Raw genomic sequence first — 10,000 nt, 5'->3', positions numbered from 1 at the left:
AAGACACATGTTACTTTAAATATGTGAGTTTCCAATATATTACATTCACATTTGCATGTATGTATATATATATATATATATATATATATATATACAAATACACAAATAAGCATTTATATTTATATCAACACGTACATATATATATAAAGAGGGTGACAGAGACAGGGAGAATGTGGTAATGGGTTCATTTATATATATGTAGTTATAAATATATATATATGTATATGTGCATATATATATGTATATATATACACGCATGTATATACATATATGTACACATATATATATATATATATGTGTGTGTATGTGTTTGTGTGTATATGTATGTAAGTATGTTTGTGTGTGCGTATGCATATTTACATACATACACATTTGTGCATGCGTGTGCGTGACTGTGTATGAGAGGGCATCTTTTACTCTGCATGTGCTAGCCATGTACATATTTACGACAGATTTGAAGTACAAATTACGCTGATAACAACGGAAATGATAATAAAGAATGAGACAAAGCGATCTTTAGAACTCATTTAGTTCTCTGTCGTTGCTTTTGTTCGCTTGGGTTTTTCACGTTTCCGTTTCTGTTTTAACAACCGATTTTATGTCGTACAAAAATGCTGTAAAATTAGATTAGGTTTCGGAACCGTTACACTTTGCTTAACACGTACAACAATAACCGTTTCCAATACAGAAACAAACAGAGTGTGACGACGTTTGCTCTCCAAAGGAAATACACAGAAAATGTAACGTTTGTACAAAGTTGTACAAATATATTAGTGGTGTGAGGTTTCGCTATTTTCTTTTCCATACACTTTTCGGTCTATCACGCTTGTTTAGTCTAAGCAATTCGTCTGTTATATCTAACGTTTGGCTTTCTACATTACTAGAGTAAAGTAATACATTCGAATATGTATTGATGAGACCTCATAAGAGTGAAACCATTTTCTTCGCTGTCATTACGATGATAAAAATCAAACTCGTTCAGCAACTCATTTTGCTTTGGAATTCGTGTAAAATAATTTCACATCTTTGTTAACTTACAATCCTTTAATTTAGATGGTTATTGGTTACTGCTAAGAGAAACTATAATACGAAGTGCTTTAAGGAATTCATTATATAAAGGCCCAATTTTGTATACAACAAATTTCTAGAGAAATGGGTTTCCTAACAACAGAGAAAATGAGAAACCGTTATAATTTTGCATATAGTAATAATCTCCTTGGAGCTAGTGCCCATTAATCGAGACGTCTATTGTATCGATGACTGTGAAGTCAAATCAGCGAGCAAGTTCTCTGGGCGACTATATTTTATAATGAATATCACTTATTATTTTTATATATATAATGTAGAGAAAATGGATTCAATCGACAAAACGGCAGTTATCAGAACTGAAGACGGGTTTCCCAAGGCAACGTTAAAATATTCAGCATGCCAGCTCAAATTTAATACATGTATATATGTTTGTCAGTTCAGGCAGATGGCGGTATGCGCGCTCTATATTGTATGGAGTGCGGATCGTACAGCCTGGATGTTGTGTGGTGTGTTGTGTTAAATGGATGGGGATTAATGTTACCGCTCAATTTATCACAGAGAATGCAATAATAATAATAATAATAATAATAATAATAATAATAATAATAATACTAGTAATAATAATAATAATAATAATGGTACGAACATAAACCCGAATGCATCATCGAAAATCATAATGAAAACATATATGTACACATATAATATATATATATATATATATATATATATATATATATATATATATATATATAGCGATACACTAGCTGCTGTTAATTCTGCAACTGCTGCTATTGCTGATGGTGATCATGATGATTGCTTATTACGATGACGAAGACATTAAAGTAAGGCCATACAATCGATTACACGTAAAGTAGATATGATTTATATACGATATGTAGAAGGTATATCAATTTGTAGCTTGTCAGAATACAAATTGAGTTAGCTGTTTTGAAATACATATGGTAGTAATTTACCTCAATCTTCAATGAATGTATGCAAGTAAATATATCTATGTATGTAAAAGTCTATATAAAGTGTGTGTACGTGTGGTTGTGGGTGCCTTTGTCACTGAATCCCTCTACGCTGATATATACATGCATTTATTTGTGTGTGTTTCAATGAAGTCCTTATCAGTGGAGAAATGTTCTTTTGAGACATAGTAAATGATATTCTAGTGACAAAATGATGGATATATTTGCAAAGTGTAACACGCTGAAATATATATATATATATATATATATATATATATATTGACAGCGCCCATGCGGAAGCATCGCTTTTAATCGAACGAATGGACCCCACGTCTTATTCTTTGTAAGCTTAGTACTTATTCTATTGGTCTCTTTTGCCGAACCGCATACAATATGTATATGAGTTTGTGTGCGTCCGTGTGTACGTGTATTTTCAAAATTATACATTTAAGGAACGGATAGAATCAAGTTCCTTCATAGGACAGTCATTTGACGCAGTTTCCTAGAGAGGATTTTGTTAAAACTTCCCCATTAAGCTGGTGTACTTGCTTTAGAAATTCTCCTAATGCTCTGCTATCTGCAGGGTACAAGTTGAGAGCCACTATATGCGAAAGATATTTGGTTGTCATTCCATAGATTGTATCAAGTCCAGTCTAGCTTTATATTTTGATTATTATCATACGTGTTTTTACTGTTGTGTAATTGATTTTTCCTATTAATATTGGTGATTTTGTTTTGTTGTAACATTGTTTGCTTGTGGCAGAAGAAATGATGTAGCAGAATTAATTGTAGTAGTAGAAAGAAGAGGAAACAAAGACAAAGAAGACAAAAGAGTGGAGAAAGAAAGGAAAAAGAATAGGAAGATGAGGATGAACATATTACAAAAACCCACGTAAATATCCTAAGAAATTTGGAATAGTGAAACGATGAAGAACAACAAAATACCAGAACTGGAAAGGCAAAAGAGGGAGAAAAAAAAACAAAAAACAAATGCAACAAAAACCAACTAAATCTACAGAGAATGTCTACGCTGAAATAATACCAAATATATTTTATTTTGTATTTATTAGAATTTCTTTGGAGTGTTTGTTGTAAATTGTTTCCTTTTTTTTTTGTCATGATGATGCTGATGATGTTGATACCGATAATACTGCTATTGTTGATGGTAATGATGAGGATTACATAGGTCATTGGAAAGTAGGGATGAATCGCAGACAATAGGAAAATATTGAACAGACACGCATGTGTATGCGTGTGTGTATGTATATATATATATATATGTGTGCGTGCGCGTGTGTATGTATATACACACATATATATATATATATATATATATATATATATATATATATATATATATATATATATATATATATATATATATATATATATGTATATGTATATATATATATATATATATATATATATATATATATATATATATATGTATATATATATATATATATGTATATCACTACCAGTCTATGTTCTTATGTATTTCTCTCTTCCTCGCCGCACATCTCTGTATTTGTATGTGGCAATGTATGAACGTGTACACGCATGTGCGTGTGTGTGTGTGTGCGTGTGTGTGTGTGTGTGTGTGGCAAATTTCTGAACATGTATATGCCTGTATATATATATATATATATATATATATATATATATATATATTCATTTATTTACATAAATACACACATATGTATATATATGTATATATATATATATATATATGTGTATACATATATATACGTGTACACACAGGCATATATACAAAGGGACAGAGAAAGAGAGAGAAAAAGATAGAGAAATAGTTACATAGATAGGTAAATAGATAAGATATACAGCTAGATAGATGATACACACACACACACACACACACACACACACACACACATACATACATATATATATATATATATATATATATATATATATATATATATATATATATATATATATATACATATATAACAGCTCATGTGGTTATGTTATATTAAAAACCGGACTAGAAGTATATTATTTTATTTTTACCTTTTCCTAATATTTTCATATTTACGTAAGAGTTCATTGCAATTTGTAGTTTGTCCGAAATAATGAAGTTCATAGACATACCAGCGTTTCAAGATATTGGAAATCTCATCTTTATGATTGAATGAAGACTGATATTTGCGCATATTATTGCCGTTTATATTAGACTGAACCAATGTAAAAGTTGTAGACATTACAGCTGGGATTTTGTTATGTTGCTTAGATATACAAAACATCATTCTCAGTTACTATTTACGTTTCTGACGTGTTCAAGTTTTCTGTGCATTTACCGTAGCATTTTGCGTGATGTGCTATAGGCATTGTTTTCTCATTGCCCGTCTACGTTTGTACTTTATTTGTACAATATAAATCCATTATCTTTATTTCTTTTTTTCTCTTCTACTTAAGTCTCCTACTGAGATTGCTTTGTAGTGAATTTTCAGGGGTTCCTTCTTTTGACTACATCGGCAATCAATCGGAATCGCCCTACTGTTTTGGACAAAATAACTGTTGAGGAGTAAAGCTGAGAAATAATACATTTGCAATGAAATTAATAAATCTTATTTCATGCATTCTCTTAGGACACCTGTGGTTTTTCTACGCGTGCTATATTAAGATCTAGCAAAATGAAATTCGTCTTATGTTGTACAGTGTTTACATTTATATTATGTATATTAGTATTGTTTAATTCTCATAAAACAATAAATGTTTAGATAATGAACTCAGAATGGAAGGAATACTTAATGTCATGTTATACTTCACCTTCTTATAAATTGAATGGCTTAGGAAATTCCTACATGTATGTAACCTTCTTAACTAGATTTTATGACTGACTGCTTGTTCACTTCATTTTTGGTCATAATATGCTGATATTGCCGTCAGATATATGGCTAATTGATACATCACCCTGGATTCACTGGTATTTGTTTTGCCGTGTAGTTGTTCGCCAGTTTCTTCCTTAGCCGAAAACATTCTAAACGAAATTCTAAGTAGGTTTATAATTTGTACTTTTTGACAACGTCAGCTTTCTTGCACAACAATTGGTGAAAATGAATGGCACGCTATTTCTCAATGGTAGCATGAGAGACACGTCAGAGAGTTTCTGTTTAGGAATGCCAGATCTGAATAGATCAGGCGCACACTAGAATAAAGAGAGCACGTATATTCCCGTGTACATCATGATTATTGCAAAATTCTGTGATTATATATATACACACACACACACACATATATATATATATATATATATATATATATATATATATATATATATATATATATATATATATATATATATATATATATATATATATATATATATATATATACATATATATATATATATATATATATATATATATATATATATATATATATATATATATATTTATATATATATATATATATATATATATATGTGTGTATATCTATGTATGCATGTATGTGTATGCATATATACACACACATATATATACATATATATATATATATATATATATATATATAGATATATATAGATATATGTATGTATATATAACATGCGTACATAGTGAGGACAATTTAATCTTCAGGATTATACAGGTCAAACAATAGTGGTGATGATTCCATAGACAGTAAAGAAATATTTGGATACGCCCATAAGGCACAGACTACCGTAAAATTAGGACTGGGCGCCATCCCATAATTGCGTGTCTACTATGTATGCGTATTTCTGAGTATCTCTGACTTCAACATATTTATATGTGTGTGTGCGTGTATGTGTGTGTGTGTGCATTAAATCTATCATATATTTTTTCTTTCTATATATACTTATACAATATTTATGATTGCGTGCATATATATTTATATATGTATGCCCAGGCATAAGCGTATGTACGTGTATGTGTGTGTATGTGCATAAATAAGCTTAAGTGTGCGTATGACCGTGTTTCAATGTCGATACAGAAACATAGAGAAAAAGTATGAGACTGAGAGAAAGAGAGACAGAGAGGGGGCGGAGAAGTTGGTGGATGAGATTTAGAGAATGCGCTTGACACTAATTTAAAGGGAGGGTAATAAACATGAATAGAAATAGAAATCGTAATGGTATCATCACGAATATTCTACGTAATCCGGAAAAATTCTGTTTTGTAAACGTCATGATGCATTTTCTTGGGAACGAAGAGGAGAAATTATTAATTTTTGTTATGTTTTTCTCTTATGGTATTCATGTTGCGAATTCTTATCAGGGAGTGAAATGCCTTGTGATAATATATATGTATTATATTCGAGGGTCGGCTGCAAAGATCATAGCCAGACCGAGTTACTATCATGGAATGGGACTAAATGAGACCTATTTTGCAACAGAATCCCACTTGCGGTCCACACACTTCTCCCATCGCAGCTAAATATGTCTCTAAAGCATTTCTAATGTGCCCTTATGGCAATTTCCTGACTTTTCTTTGCTTGTGTGTATATATGCTTGCATGAATGAGCGACTATCTTGTGTTGTAGACAAGTCATCGGAGAATTCCATTATGTAGACTGAAACCTTCGGTTAAAGCGCCACATTACTTGTTTGGGAGAATTTAATAGACACCATAAAAGGTAAGGAAGATAATCTTAGCAAGATTTGACCATATACAATGCAAAGAACGTGTGTATTTCCTTGCATTATTCGCATGCATCATGGACATGGTGCATATTATCCTGGCAAAGCACAGATAATATTAATGCGAATGAGGTCTACAGTAAACTGTAGATTTCTGACTTGTAAGCGAAAGAGTTCACTTGTCATTTATTTAACTTTTTATTTTCAGAATGATTTTTGGAATCATTTAGGTAACAATATGGATTTAGATTATCAATAGTGGAAATTTATATTGATTCTTGACGGATCGATACGTTTAGTATTGTGCAAATCTTCATGTGAAATCTTTCAATGTATATGAAAGAAAAGAATACAGATATAAATATGGAAACATATACAAAAAATATATATACATACATACGCACATACATATAGGTATATACATATATATATATATATATATATATATATATATATATATATATATATATATATATATATATATATATATATATATATATATAAATTAAATATATACGTATGAATGTATTTATGTGCGTATGTGAATATACACAGATATATATACCTATAGATGTAGAGAAATATGTGCATATAAATAAATGTACATATATATGTAATTTCAATGTGTGACTATAGATGCATGGAAAGTACGTATAAATGTCTGAGTGTATATATATATATATATATATATATATATATATATATATATATGTATGTATGTATGTATGTATGTATGTATGTATGTATGTATACAAGAAAGCATTCGAAATATTCCCTGCACATTTATTTCAACGAGATATATTTTTTATTTTTCTATCCTCCTTAAATTATCGATAAATTTTCACGTTTGTGTCGACGATTCCAAAAAGAGATTAATCACAAAAACACGCGCAGCAACGCGATGTGGTAGCCATCCGTACTCATAGATCTCTACGATACAGTTTTATCTGATATACACATACATACACACATACACACATTCATGTATATATGTTATGTATGTATATACGTGTGTGTTTGTCTATGTACAAACACAGATACATGCGATATACAAAAGTCAAAACACATATGTCGAACAATTTTTCTTTCTCTCTCTTTCTCTATCTCTCTCTCCCTCTCTCTCATTGCATATACATATGTATATATAATGTAAATTGATACATATATACATGCATGCATATTTTACGCCTCAATATATATTTCTAGGTATTTTTTATACGAATGTATATACGTATATATGTGTGTGTGTGTTTGTATCTATACGTATACGCACATGCACACACGCTCACACATACACACGCGTACACACGCATACACACGCATACATATATACACACACACATATATATATATATATATATATATATATATATATATATATATATATATATATATATATATATATATATATATATATATATATATATATATACATATATATATAAGATATTTTACTAAATCACTTAATTTCACGAAATCTTAAAATTTGCTTAAAATAGACGCAGGTAATCTAGGAATACAAGGGTTGTAATTTTGCATCAACATTCTTTCCTTCACTTCAGTTTCTCTCGCTTTTTTTTCTGCCCGCTGCCCTGTTACTGTATCTATATTAACTATGTCCCTCTCCTACTCCATTATATTTATCTCTTGCATTTATGACACATAGTGTCATAAATTTCTGTCAATTCTTGTCTCATATATTGTCACTCATATATTGTCACTCGTATTTCTCTTCAGAAAATGTTCCGAAAATACTGTCTTCCCCGAAGAGTAAATTGGTCCAAAAGTCGAACAAACTCTCACCCAGCTTCTTGCCAATGTGAATATACACACATATATATATATATATATATATATATATATATATATATATATATATATATATATATATATTTGTATACACGAGGGGTTGCTACTGAAAAGTTGCTTGCTTTAAGGATATCGTGAAAGGCTTGGTTGGAACCCCAACTTCCCGAGTACTCTTACAGGTATTAGGAAAATGAAAGACTGCAAAGAGTGTGTGCATCTGAAAGGGAAATATGTGGATTAAAATCATAATTAACAAAGCGTGTTTCATTTTCTTTTAACCAGGAACATTCTGGCAACCTTTTGTATAATATGCCTGAGTATGTATGGTGTGTGAGTGTGTGTGTGCTTGTGTGTGCATGTGTGTGCGTGCGTGTGTGTGCATGTGTTTGAATATGTTTATATCCACATATAAATTCATACCTATGTGAATATTCATGCATGCAAGTTTATGCACACCATGTGTATACGTGTATATGAAAACACACAAGCTATATATATATATATATATATATATATATATATATATATATATATGTACACACCGATATAGATAGATAGAAAGATATCACAAAATGTTTTGTTCTTATGTAGTTTCGTTTGATTGTGAGTGTTTCATCACATCATTTTATATACATTCCCAATATTTTATTTTTATTGATTGCCATAAAACCAAAGAATATATATATATGTATATATATATATATATATATATATATATATATATATATATATATATATATATATATATATATATATATATATATATATATATATATGTGTATGTGTGTGTGTGTGTGTGTGTGTGTGTGTGTGTGTATGCATTATGTATATGTGCGTGTGTGTGTGTATGTATGTATGTATTCGCGTGCACGTGTGTGCATGCGTGTGTGTTCGAATATTTTTATATCTACATATAAATTCATATCTATGTGAATATTGTTCGCTTAATACACGCTTAATAACTATAAAACGTCGATCTTTCACAATCACAAATTTCATTGAAATTATTTATATTCTAAGAATTTCAATTTTTGCATCCTTCATTTTTCGCACTCTTTCAAACACTTTCCATATCTTTACTCACACTACTTTCCTCTGGATCATATACCCACTCCTCCTCATTTCATTCAATTTTTCACACGATTGCTTTTCTTTTCTCTTTTTGCCACAATTTCTCTGCATCCCATTTTATTCCTATCGTTGTAACAAGCCATTCATTATACTATTTATTAGTGTATATGTGCGTTACAATATTGATCATGCAGGCAAATCATCGTATTTGTCGAAATTTATGACGCTGATGATTACAAACATCATCGTAATTACCTTCATCATCATCATCATCGTCGTTGTCGTCGTCGTCGTCGTCGTCCTCCTCATCATCATCAGTATCACCATCGTCGTCGATGTCGTCAATGATGTTACCCTCAGCCGCATTCTCCGAAACAACAGGAGACAGCTTTTGTACGGATATTTCTTTATGAGCAGTTCAGATAAATATATAAATACGGGCACACATCAGACACCGAGACTACTAAACTCCATTTATGTGTGTGTGTATGTGTTTATGTAT

The sequence above is a fragment of the Octopus bimaculoides genome, chromosome 22 (assembly GCF_046866305.1).
Source record: "Octopus bimaculoides isolate indiv1 chromosome 22, ASM4686630v1, whole genome shotgun sequence".
Taxonomy (NCBI): Eukaryota; Metazoa; Mollusca; class Cephalopoda; order Octopoda; family Octopodidae; genus Octopus; species Octopus bimaculoides.
Note: the sequence above shows the minus strand (reverse complement) of the source record.